This window comes from Magnolia sinica, chromosome 18 (genome assembly GCF_029962835.1).
Source record: "Magnolia sinica isolate HGM2019 chromosome 18, MsV1, whole genome shotgun sequence".
Taxonomy (NCBI): Eukaryota; Viridiplantae; Streptophyta; class Magnoliopsida; order Magnoliales; family Magnoliaceae; genus Magnolia; species Magnolia sinica.
In genome coordinates, this window is record NC_080590.1 from 12,795,553 (window position 1) to 12,810,418 (window position 14,866).

Below are 14,866 nucleotides of genomic sequence, written 5' to 3' on the forward strand. Positions count from 1 at the left end.
TCATCTGTGTAGCTTCTTGGCCTCTTCTCTTATCTCTTCATCACATCATAGCTTCTCGTGCACACTCTGTCCTTCTTTTACGCTATCGCCAAGCCCAGAGAAGTTACACAGAACTTGAACTTATCTGTAGGAACGATCTAGTTGAACATGTCTGCCGGATCAAAATCCACATGCTCAACCACCTTTGCTCATGTCTTCTCAAAAGGAAAGACGTAGTCTTCTTACCATCTCACTGCTACCTAATATTGCTTACCGGGGTACTTGCTCACAACATTGATAGCCTGTGAAATAACCGGCCTAATCCAGACTATGGCATACACTGCCAACCGCATTCAAATAAGGCTCATGAGATATCATTCTTTTCCTCATCTGTTTTGGGACATGTCCTAAGAAAAAATTGAGGAGAGACGCGTAGGGAACGCTCTCTGGCTTTACTTGGCCCATCACATCCTTAATCAATACCTATACACAAGATATTCCTCTTGTGTTACCAAAGCCTACTCCTCCTTCAGTCTCAATGCCGAGAACCATCTTTGCAGCCCCCGATCCTTCATCCTGAATGTTCACTTAACTAAGTCTTCAGTACATTAATTTCAGACATGTCATAATTGGCGATTTACATGTCATCAATTCCTGACTCACCATGAAAGAATCAAACCATTACCTAGGCGACAGGTCAAACCACAACCTCCTGCAAAGTCTTTTCTCAGTCACTTTAACTTCAAACTGCTCTGGTTGCTTCATGTAAATCTACTCTTCACTTTCCCTTGCAGAAGTACAGACTCCACATCCATCCTTCCAGCTCAAGATCACATTGGTCAACCAGCGCCAATCACGGATCTAATAGACACCTGTTATACCGTCGGTGCGAATATCTCTGAGAAGCCGATCCCTTCTCTCTGAGCATAACCCTTTCGCTACCAACCTCACCCTGTATCTATGTTGTATCCTCCTGAAGATCCACTTGCATTCAACCGCTTTCCGGCCCACTGGAAGCTCCACCAGCTCCCATATATCGGTCTGGTACAACGAATCCATCACATCGCTCATAGTCACCTTTCACTTTTCAGCACCAGGCTCACCTAGAGCCATCAGAATAGAAGATGAATCTCTTGCGATATTAGAGTCGTCCATGTACCATCCGATATCCTGCGATCATGTTGTGTGATTCTTCTCACAGGTGGCTGCTCCACCTGCTCTGTATCCCTGTCCGCACGTCTCAGCCTTTCTGCCCTGCCCGCTCATGTGGTCATGCCCAACATGCCATACACGTGTAAAGGTGGAATCTGCTATATCCACTGCAGCTCCACCTTTTGAAGTGCTCCCGATCAACCTGTACAAGTTACCGAGTCGTTGTGCTTTCATGATTATTAGTGCCCCCTTAGATACCTTAAAAGCACCATCAATACCTTTGTACTTGTAAGAGAAATTAGATTTTGCTTCAAATCAGGAACGTGCCTGACATCAATCAAAGTACGCTCCACCCCATCAAATATCTTAATACGCACCGTACTAATAGACACAACATTACAGGCAATGTCATTGCCCATAAACACCTGTCCACCATCGCACTCCCTGTAGTTGGCGAACCAACTTCGATGAGGAGTCATGTGAAAAGATGCCTCTGTGTCTAGCATCCACTCGTCCTTACGATCATCATATGACCGCCTGATAGTAGACACAGACAAAATATTACCATCACATTCACTCGATCCATCTGACGTGGTAGTATTGGCCTCTCTGTACGAAGCCTCAGAATCTTCTCTCTTCAATTTAGGATTTTCACAATCCTTCTTCACATGTCATTCCTTCCCACAATTTCAGCACTTTACTTTTCCTTTACCCTTACCCTTGGATTTGGATCTATAACCTGAAGAACATTTACCTTGCTCAAAATTTTTGTCCCTTATAAATAGTGCCTCAGAAGATGTCTCCATATCATCGTTTAGCTTTCTCATAGCCTTCCCTTGAAGAGCTGAGATAACAATGTCGACACTAAGGGTTTTATTCGTGCTACACATAGTGTCCTTGAATGACTCATACGACTCCGAAAGAGAATTTAGCAACATACATGCTTGTTCTTCATCTTTCATCACTTCCTCCATATCCAGCAATTTCTAAACTAATTTATTAAAATTGCTGATGTGAGCCTCTAGATCTCCACCCTTTGCCATTTTGAAGTTATACCACTGCCTCTTCAAGTGTAGGTGATTTTCAGAGAATTTTTTTTGCATAGACATCTTCTAACTTCGCCCATAACTTAGCCACAATTTTCTCCCTCATGACGTTGTAGAGAACCTCATCCGTGAGACATAAACGGATCGATGATAAAGCCTTCTTATCAAGAGTATTCCAATCATCATCAGTTATAGTAGACTTTCGCTCCTCAAGAGCATCATCTTCGCCTTGCTTGATTAAGGAACTCATCATCTTGATCTTCCATAACTCAAAATTATTTTTCCCTGAGTACTTCTCAATATCATGCCTGGTGCTCGCCATTATTACTAATCCCTCAGATTCAGATCTGTGCCCTAACGATTGCTTTGATACCACTTGTTGAGATTTTGTACTGCGGAATCACAAAGATCTAGATCTAGGATAGCAATCCAATAACACCAAGCACACACAAGAGAACACAGATTTAACGTGGAAAACCCTTCCGGAAAAAAACCAAGGGGTACAAAGCGACAGATCTCCACTATGAAAATAAAAATTACAAAGAGAGAGGACTTACCCGATTTGAACAACCTCGAATTTCACCCTTGCTACACCCTTTAGAAACCCTAAAATCCTTTTAGGAACCCTTGGAACTCCTTTAGAAAGCCTTACAATACCTCCCAGTCCTGCATACACCCCTTTATAAAAGTTTAGAAAGAAGTAAAATCAGAATAGAAAACAAAAATCGTAAAATCTGCGTTTCCGTAGAAAATCTGTGTAAAATCTTCGATGTCATCGAAGGTCCATCGATGTCATCGAAGACGGACCAAAACTGTCTAGTGACCAGGGGTGAAAATTTTCGTGAATTATCGATGGCATCGAGCAACCTTCGATGTCATCGACGACTGTCATCGATGTCATCGAAACCCTGTCGATATCATCGACAGACCAACAGATAGATTTAAGAGATCTATCCATAACAGAATCTCACCCTTACTACACTCTTTGATAACCCTAAAACCCCTTTAGAAAGCTTTAGAATACCCTTGAATACCTCATAATCCCGCATACACCCCTTTATATAAGTTTAGAAAGAAGTAGAATCGGAATAGGAAACAAAAATCATAAAATCTGCGTTTCCATAGAAAATTTGCGTAAAAATCTTCGATGTCATCGAAGGTCCATCAATTTCATCGAAAATGGACCAAAACTGTCCAACGACCAGGGGTGAAAATTTTCAAAATTATCGATGGCATCGAGCAACCTTCGATGTCATCGACGACTGGCTTCGATGTCATCGAAACCTAGTCAATGTCATCGACAGACCAACAGATAGATTTAAGACATCTGTCCATAACAATCTCCACCATGTCTTCAATCTTCATCCATGTAGCTTATTGACCTCTTCTCTTATCTCTACATCACATCATAACTTCTCATGCACACTCCGTCATTCTTTTCTGCTATCGCCAAGCCTAGAGAATTTATACAAAACTTGAACTTCTCTGCAAGAACGATCTAGGTGAGCATGTAATCAAAGTTCACGTGCTTAACCACCTTTGCTCCTGTCTTCTCAAAAGGAAAGACGTAGTCTTCTTACCATCCCACTGTTACCTAGTATTGCTTGTCGGGGTACTTGCTCACAACATTAATAGCATGTGGAATGACAGGTCTAATCCAGACCATGACATACACTGCCAACCGCATTCGAATAAGGCTCATGAGATATCCTGCTTTTCTTCATCTGTTTTGGGACATGTCCTGAGGAAAAATTAAGGAGAGACTCGTAGGGAACGCTCTCTGGCTTTACCTGGTCTATCACATCCTTGATAAATACCTACACATAAGGTATTCCTCCTATGATTACCAAAGCCTACAACTCTTTCAGTCTCAACACCAAGAATCATCTTTACAGCCCCCGATCCTTCATCATGAATGTCCCACTCAACTGAGTCTTCAGTACATTGATTTTAGATATGTCATAATTGACGATCTACATGTCATAAATTCTTGACTCACCATGAAGGAATCAAACCACTGCCTAAACAACAGGTCAAACCACGACCTCCTACAAAGTCTTTTCTCAGCCCCTTTTAACTTCGAACCGCTCTGATTGCTTCATGTAGATCTGCTCTTCATTTTCCCTTACAGAAGTGCAGACTCCACATTCATCCTTCCAGCTCAAGATCACATTAGCCAACCAGCACCAATTACGGATCTAATAGACACCCGCTATATCGTCGGTGCGAATATCTTTGAGAAGTCGATCCCTTCTCTCTGAGCATAACCCTTCGCTACCAACCTCGCCCTGTATTTATGTTGTATCCTCCTGAAGATCTACCTGCATCCAACCGCTTTCCAGCCCACTGGAAGCTCTACCAACTCTTATATGTCGGTCTGGTACAACGAATCCATCACATCGCCCATAATCACCTTTCACTTCTCAGCATCAGGCTCACCTAGAGCCATCTGAATAGAAGATGAATCCCCTACGATATTGGAGTCTTCTATGTACCTCGCCGATATCCTTCGATCATGTCGAGTGATTCTTCTCACAGGTGGCTGCTCCACTTGCTCTGTATCCCTGTCCACTCGTCTCAGCATTCCTGCCCTGCTCGCTCATATGGCCATGCCACACACGTGCAGAGGTGAAATCTGCTACATCCACTGCAGCTCCACCTTTTGAAGTGCTCCCGATCAACCTGTACATTTTACCGAGTCGTTGCACTTTCATGATTCCCATGCCCCCTTAGATATCTTAAGAACGCTATTAATACCTGTGTACTTGCATCCTTTTACCTCAAGTACACCAAAAGAAACCAGATTCCGCTTCAAATCCGGAACGTGCCTGACATCAGTCAAGCTACGCTCCACCCCATCAAACATCTTGATGCGCACCGAGCCAACAGCCATAACTTTACAGGCAATGTCATTGCCCATAAAAACATGTCCACCATCGCACTCATTGTAGCTGGTGAACTAACTCCGATGAGGAGTCATGTGAAAAGATGCCCATGTGTCTAGTATCCACTCGCCCTTACGATCATCGTATGGCTGTTTGATCATAGACACAAACAAAACATTACAATCACATCCACTCGATCCATCTGACGTAAGAGCATTGACCTCCCTATATGAAGCCTCAAAATCTTCTCTCTTCGATTTAGGATTTTCACAATCCTTCTTCACATGTCCTTCCTTCCCACGATTCCAGCACTTTACCTTTCCTTTGCACTTTCCCTTAGATTTGGATCTATAACCTGAAGAACCTGTAAATTGCTTAGAATTTCTGTCACTCTTAAACAGTGCCTCAGAAGATGCCCCCATGTCGTCGTTTAACTCTCTGATAGCCTTCCCTTGAAGGGCTGAGAAAACGGTATCGACACTTAGGGCTTTATTCGTGCTACATATAGTGTCCTTGAATGACTCATACGACGCCCGAAGAGAATTCAATAATATACATGCTTGTTCTTCATCTTTCATCACTTCCTCCATATCCAGCAATTTGCAAACTAATTTATTAAAGTTGTTGATGTGAGTCTCTAGATCTCCACCCTCTGTCATCTTAAAGTTATACCACTGCCGCTTCAAGTGTAAGCGATTTTCAAAGAATTTTTTCGCATATACATTCTCTAACTTCGCCCATAACTTAACCGCAGTTTTCTCCCTTATGGCGTTGTAAAGAACCTCATCCGTGAGACATAAACGGATCGATGATAAAGCCTTCTTATCAAGAGTATTTCAATCATCATCAGTCATAGTAGACTTTAGCCCCTCAAGAGCACCATCTTCGCCATGCTTAATTAAGGAACTGATCATCTTGATCTTCCATAACTCAAAATTATATTTTCCTGAGTACTTCTCAATCTCATACCTAGTGCTTCCCATTATTACTAATCCTGCAGATTCAGATCTGTGCCCTAATGATTGCTCTGATACCACTTGTTGGGAATTTGGACTGCGGAATCACACATATCTAGATATAGGATAATAATTCAATAGTAACAAGCAATCACAGGAGAACACAAAGATTTAACGTGAAAAACCCTTTCGAGAAAAAACCAAGGTACAAAGCGACAAAAATCTACTATGAAATAGAAATTACAAGAGAGAGGACTTACCCGATTCGAACAATCTCGAATCTCACCCTTGCTACACCCTTTGATAACCCTATAACCACTTTAAAAAGCTTTAGAATACCTTTGAATACTTCTCAATCCTGCATACACCCATTTATATAAGTTTAGAAAGAAGTAGAATCGGAATAGGAAACAAAAATCGTAAAATTTGCATTTCTGTAGAAAATCTGCATAAAATCCTTTATGTCATCGAAGGTCCATTGATGTCATTGAAAATGGACCAAAACTGTCCAACGACCAGAGGTGAAAAATTTTAAAAATTATCGATGTCATCGAAGAACTTTCAATGTCATTGACGACTGGCTTCGATGTCATCGAAACTTGGTCGATGTCATCGACAGACCAACAAACAAATTTAAGACATCTGTCCTTAACATGAATGTTAAGCTTTAAGGCATAATTTTACATTTTTCACATTTGTATGGCCCATTTGGGTCTTTCATTGGGCTGACTTTTGTGTGTACTGTGAAGGTAAAGGTTAGGACGCAATGAGCAGAGTGGATTTCACATATACAACATGATGGCCCCAAAGAGATGGGGTGTTTCAAACAAGTGTAGAACTTTTTGTGGATGATGCTGGTCCATTATTTCAGTATTGTAGTTTGATTTAGCTTAATGCGGTTCAATACCTGGTATTGAAATCTAGACTACATAGAATGAGAGAAGTCTGCAAAGTGCAAACCAGCAGTGAGAGAGCTGTAGACCGTCTACAGGATGGGATACCTCTTGGATTGGGTTATGTCTAAAAAATCTGACCCATTGGTTGATCATAACCATCCAATCGGTTGCCTACTTTTTTTTTTAGTTGCTTTTAATAACATAAAATTCTATGATATTATTTCTTCAAATATGACCCATCCAAGAGGTAGGGCATTGTTTGCATGGTTGTGCCATTTTTGTTCTGCCATTGTTGGCATGCGTGCGTCACTGGGTTGTGTGAGCTAGTTGTGGAAGAACATACCCTCAAATGTACGTTAATGGAATAATCTCATCCTTACTACTCTCACTCACTGAATTTGGACCACTGGTCAATTAGGCCTGTTTGGATACCATCAAATGAGTAGCTTTTTTAATAAATAAATAAAAACTTACATAAGTAAATAAGCTTCTTCTTCTTCTTCTTCTTCTTTTTTTTTTTTTTTTTTTAAATCAAGTGAGCCACAGACGTACTGTGAATTTGGAACTGCCGTGGGAATTATTGGGATTTTTTCTAACCGTCCATTACTCATATAAGTTTGATCTGCCTGAACCAACATTATCTTTGGTCAATGGCATGTCCGTGTAATACCCTACCTGATGAATGGCCCGGATGTCCAGTGCTTATTTTACTCTGCAGTCCCTCATTGAATCACCACCTTTGAAAAGATGCCGATGAGACACTACAAGATAGTTATAAGCTGTCAATTTTGCTTCTAACGTTGTGACCTAAAAGATGACTGGACCAGCTGAACTTTTTTGTATGGGGTGGGGCCCACCTGAACGACGGATGGATCTTGCATATATGGCCCACATCAGTACTTGTGCAGTGGCTTGTAGATGGTCAATCCAAGGGGGTATACAGTGGTTACCACGGTCTGAATCAATGGCATTTTAATTTGAGCCAGAAATCAAGACAGGTGGGCTCCTCTTTTATGACCCAGATGGGAAATGGACCAAAATCTCCTTTTGTCATAAAATCCTAGCCATCCGATTAGTGGACTTTCTACACCTTTGCATATGGATTCTTGGAAATAATACTCTTTAACTGTCGTTTTTAGGCCAAGAATCAAATCATGGGATTGCTGGATGGAAGAAAACAGGTTGGGCCCACATGATGCATGTCTACATGCAAGGAATGCTGGCCCGAGCTAAAATCCCACAGTAGAGAATGGATAACATGGCTTGTCTACCACACATGTGGCCAGACATCTTGTGGAATCGACCGTTGATTGTCCTTTAACTAAAATTTCTATGATTATATTATCTTAAATGTTTATTAATTAAGCTTTTTTCTTCCTTAACAAAATCCATTACTAGATTTTGTCTTTTTTGGGTTCATCCATCTGCTGCCACGTAAAGGCTCTAAGTATTTGGTTTTTTCTTCCATACAAATAGAACACTTTTTCCAATTTTTTAGATGAAAATGGCCTTGAACATTTTTTACACGATATCTTTTTTTCAAATTTTTGAGACGAAAATGGCCTTGAACATTTTTTATACGATTTCTTTTATTACTATTTTCTAGTATTCCGTACTTTCTAAATATTCTGGGTAAATCTTTTATGCTTTTTGATTACTTTCTTCACAAAAATTCTCAAATTAAAAAATGAAGTTTTTCTTTTTCTTTTTAACTTTTTATATTGAAATAGATTTATGGGGAAAGAAAATAATAAAAAATGAATTAAAAATGTTACAAAAATTTTATTTTAAACAAATAATTATTCTTACTTTTCTAAAAAATTACTTAAGTTAGAAGCAAATACGTGTTAACTAATGACACTTGTGCCCACATGACCTTATCTAAAGATAAGTTAGTAGAAGTAGAATCTCACTCTCCCCAAAATAGCAAGGAGAGGCAAATTGAACCAGTTGCATGAGAGACTGATGATAGTTAAAAAGAAAAAGAAAAAATCTCTAAGAAAACCCCAAGATATAAACATAATTAATGCATTTATTTCAAGAAGGAAATATGCCATGAAATAATATGCGATTATATTTTGAGAGATCAATCAAAACAAATAAAAAGAAATGTCAAGATCTGAGATTTCCAAAAAAGGGGAAAAATCATGGACGCGGATTGCATTCTACCCCTGCCAGGGAGGTAATCCATCTGAGCAAGGCTATGTGGGACCCACCATGATGTAAGTGTTTTATCCATGTTGTTAATTGTTTTTCTCAGATCATTTTAAGGTATCAGCCAAAACATGAGGCAGGTAAAGAGATTAAATGGACCACAAAGTTGGGATTTAACTTCTACCATTAAAAACTTCTTGGGAGTTGGAGAAGTTTTGGATCAAGCTAATATTTGTTCTTTTAGTTCATCCACATCTACGTGACCTTATTAATAAGTTGGATGGTAAAAAAAATATCATGGTGGCACTTAGAAAGGTTTCAACGGTGGACGTCATTTTTACTACAGCTTCCTTTGGTGTGGTCCATCGGAGCTGTGGACCTGCCTCATTTTTGAATCATATTTTAAAATGATTTGAGAAAAACGATGAACGGTGTGGATAAAACACTTACATCATGGTGGGCCCCACATAGCCCTGCCCAATCCGTCCGGGCGGGGGTAGGACGTAATCCGCGTCCCAAAATCATTTTCTATTGGTGATTCGTAGCCAGACAACATCTCTTTGGCATTCACATCAGTCAAGGTTCTCCTCCAATGAGTTATACATCAATAAAGTCATGGATTTACAATGGTATCAGAATGCCAGTCAATCATTTTCACAACATTTGCAGATTACCTAATTAAAGAACAATATTCATAATACTTACAGATTATCTAATCATAACCTCCCAATGAACATAGTAAGCATGAGTTTATCCATGGAATCGAAACACACATTGCAACACTAAAGTTTTGGGCCTTGATCCAAGTTGTAAGCCTTAAACTAAGAAATGCAAATTCTCAATGAACATAGTAATTAAGCATAAGTTTATCCAGTTTATCTATTTATACATTTATGTTTTTTAGTGCTTCCTAACAAGTAGATAAATCCTTCTTATCTGTAATGAAAGCAAATGTAATATTTGAATCATCTCTATATCTCAATGGTAACCTGTGATGCTCTTATGAATTTCTCCTGATAGGTGGTTGCTCCACCTTTTCTTGTACCTTTACCTATGACTTAGGTTTTTTAAGTATTTCACACTTGTTTGTTTCAACATTAATAATTGATTTTTTTATTTTTTTATTCTCATCCTTCCAAAATAAGGAACCTTCATCAAACTTAACATCCCAACTAAATATGATTTTCCATGAAACTCTATCATATAATTTGTAACATTTCACTCCATCACCATAATCGACAAAAGTATACTTCTTAGCCCTTTAGAATAACTTATCTTTATTAACTGGCGGTATATGAAAGTAAGCATCATAACAAAATATCTACAATTCTAAGTTATTAACTACTTGACCACCCCATATTTCTTTTAGAAATTTGCAATCAATAGTTGTAGAGGGAGATCAATTTATTAAATAGCAAGTTATAGAGATAGTTTTAGCTCATAGTTCCTTGCCCAACCAAAAATTACTCAACACACTCCAGGCCCTTTCCAAAAGAGTTTGAGTCAGACGTTCAGCCACATCATTATGCTCTAGTGCATGTCCCATTGTATTGTACATCACTTTCCCCTCATCATTATAGTATTAGTTAATTTTTTTTTGAAGTAAATTCATTATTGTTATTTGTCCTAAGAATTCTTACTTTTTGTCATATATGATTTTCAATCATTACTTCTAAGTCTTAAAAGTGGTAAAGAGATTGGATTTATATTTTAGAAAATAAACTCAAACATTTCTAGAAAAGTTGTCAATGAATATAACAAAGAGTGACGGGTATCATTTAAAAACAACAGGTGACGACCTCCACACATCTGAATGCACATAGTTTAGATGACATTGACTAACATGTTTTCTATTGTTAAAGCTTAACCTTAATTGTTTCCCCACATATGAAATACTCACATATATTTAAATTAAAACTTTTAAAATTATTAATTAAATGATAATCGATAAGTACTTTCATATCTCGCTCGCTTGGGTAATCTAGGTGTGCATGCCACGAATGTGTCGACGTGGTCTCCACTACAGATGTTGCAGCTCTACCTGATATAGTATTTATAATTAACTTATAAAGATTTTTGCTTGTCTATGCTTTCATAACTGCGAGTGTCCCTTTTAAAACCTCCAAAACGCCCTCATAACTATCAAACCTGCACCTAGAGTGTATCTAGGGCTCTCAAAGATCACATTCTTCTTTAATTTTGGAACGTGTTTTACATCGGTCAAAGTATGCTCCACCTCATCTAACATCTTGATGCAAACCGAATCAATTCTAACTATCTTACATGTATGATCATTGCTCATAAGAACCAAACCACTATCATACTAGATATATGTGGTGAAGTGATTTCGATTATGACACATATATTACGATGCCTCTATCCAAAATTCACTCATTATAGAAGCAACTGATCTTGAATCCTAACAACATGTCACAACTACTCAATCATTCACCCGATTCCATTGAATTGACTTCTTTTGACGAATCATTTGATATTTTTGTCTTTTGGGTTTTGGGATATTGACAGTCATTTTTCATGTCCCATCCTCTAACAATTTCAATACTTTAACTTGCCTTTGCCTTTCGACTTGGATCTAAATTATGACTTCCTCTTCTCTCGCTTAAACGGTTTTCTCAAGCAAACAATGCATTCATATAAGTACATTCACCTATTTTTTTTTTTTATTATTAATTGCTTTGACTGAAGGGCTAAGATAATAGTTTCGACGTTCAAGGTATCCCTACTATAGTACAGAGTATCAACCTATATACTCATATGACTCTGGGATATATCTCAACAAAATAAGGGTTTTGTCTTCTTCACCAATCTTCACTTTCGCATTTGTTAACTTGCAAACCATTTTGTTAAAGGTGTTAATGTGCTCAAAGAGATTTGTCCATTCTATTATTTTCATATTGTAAAAATATTTCTTTAAATATAGATTACTGGTTAGTGATTTTATTGTGTAGATGCTCCATATCTTCGCTCATAAGCCCGCAGTAGTTGTCTTATTGATAACATTATAAAGGACTTCATCTGTCAATCATAATTGAATTGTGTTAATCGCCCTGTGATTAAATTTATCTCAATCTTTTTATTTTTTCATAGATTACAAACGATGCACTTTGCCAAAGAGTATATGTTGCAACATTTACTGAATTAAGATGACTTTCATCTTCAACTTCCATAATTCAAATTTTTTTTTTTCTCGTGAACTTCCCTGTCTCAAATTTCACATTTAATCCCTTCGATGTCATGTTTCCATATTCAAACTAATATCCCAACCTATGTTTTATATAACTTGTTGTGCGCGAAAACAACCTCATATTAAATCAAACAAGTGATAAAGAATGAAATATTTGAGCAAACACAGAGACACGAGATTTTACATGGAAAACCTTTGTGGAAAAAAAACCATGACATGAAGTAATGATCAATCTACCATAATCAGAAAAAAGTTATAAAAGACGGAACAACTTATAATCAAAACACTAGTTTTCCCTTAAAAATCCTTCAGTATTTATCTTAAGCTCTCAAGCCATCGTTCTACTAACCTTAATTATAATTAGGAGGGTATTTACACACTCCCTCACAAAATTAGAAACAAAACCTACACTTACTCAAATTTATGCACATTCTGTCGATTGGATAAAAAAGAATCGACTCACATACATCCGATTAAACCAAAAATGTGGAAAAGTGGACATAATGCAACTAGAGAATTCACCACTATTTTAGACAAACCAAATTATGGTCTTCTCTACACTAAGATTTAAAGGCACTCAATCAGTAAACTTAACACATGTATTTCTTTCATTTCTTCTATCAACATGTGACTCACCTCATGGCTAGATCGAAAAGCTGCTATTATGTCATTGGTAACTTGATTTATGCATGGGTCAATCAACAAGAACCATTTATCAACCGTTGAATTATTGAATCAATGATCCTTCTTTTATATATATATATATATATATATATAAACCAATGATTATTCTTATAAAAGCAGTAAAACTAAGTTACCATAAAATATTCTCCAACGGAACATTATATGATAATCATTATGATGCATATTTGTGATTTTGCAATAAACCGTGGACCTCATATGAAGACAATAAGTGGGCCCCTAAAAGGAAAAAAAAAATGAACCTAGAAAAAGGACAATGGTGTATGGTCATTGGTCATACCATACAAATATAAAACCTTTGCCATATAGTGATCCAAAACCCCCAAATCACTGTCCAACCGTATATGACCGTGAACATACACAAAAAGAAAAGGACCTCCCCACCATATTTTTTAAAAAGCTACAAATCATCCCAACATCTCCAACACTCTCTCCTACAAGCGTACGCATGCATGTGCACACTTCATTTTTTAACCTTGGAGTTGAAACAACAACACCCAAAAAAGCGTTTTTATTTTCTCTCTACGTATTAGAGTAGGATTTGAATTCTCTCACTTTTTATTTATTATTTTTTAAGCGGGCCTCTTGTTGGGCTTGCATTTAAAGTGGGCCCTTCGATCTTAATGGAACTTTTATCAAACCTGCAGACGTTATTCGTTGTACACACGCAAAGCCCATGCTTTTCAATCTGGATGTTAGAATGCTGGGCCAAACATGTGGGATTTGAGTTACAAGTGGTCACTTTGGTGATCATACTGGTGGGCTCCACAAAATTCCGATGATTCTCCCTGCCGTATCATCGCCCATGAAATGGACGGTGGGATCTACTTGCAAAAATGGCCCACCAAAGTGGTTCCGAGACAACAAATCCGATGGTTCTCGAAGCGGATTGCGTACTGACTAACTCAGTACGCTGGCGCCCACCGTGGATGGAAATTGGATTGCGTACTGAGTTACTCAGTACGCTTTTATCGTACTGAGTAAACTCAGTTGCGCATTCTATGAATGTATATGGGTTATCTATGCCGTCTATACGTTTTTCCAAATCATTTTAAGGGTTGATTCCAAAATGGAAGTATGCCTAAAGCTCAAGTGGACCACACCAAAGGAAACAGTGGGAATAATGACTTCCACCATTGAAACCTTGCTAGGACCCACAGTGATGTTTATTTGTTATTCAACCTGTTCATAAGATCACAAAGATATGGATGAAGGGAAAACACAAATATCAGCTTGATCCAAAACTTCTGTTGGCCCCTAGAAATTTTCAATGGTAGAATTTCAATTCACACTGTTTCCTATGGTGAGGTCCACTTGAGATTTGGATATATTTAATTTTTGGTCTCAAGCCATCAAATTACCTGTTAAAATGGATGGACAGAGCAGATAAAATATGTAAATCACAGTCGATCCCACAGACTGAGTTACTCAGGACGCAATCCGCTTCCCCGTGGATGTATGCGTCTGATACACGCAGTCCATCCGTTTTACTATCTCATTTTAAGGTATTAATCTCAAAATCCAAATATATTCAAAGCTTAAGTGGTGCACACTACGTAAAAAAGTGGGATAATAACATCCATCCTTGAAAAGTTTTAGGGCACGTTTGGTCCTTGGAATAAAATGGTATTGAATCGTAATAGGTGGGATTAACATGCTTATTGTTTAATGATTGTATGCCATAGTATTTTACCTATCGGATTCCATGTTTGTGATAAAATTTTTGTTAGGAGAAAATATAAGATTAAGCAAAATTCTTATTTGGTAGACCCCGGAATTGTACCCAATGGATCAAACTCACAAATAATGTCCTTCACTTGTACACATATATAACTAGTATGTCATGTATAAACGGTGTATATGGGTAGATGACATAGATAAACATGTACAT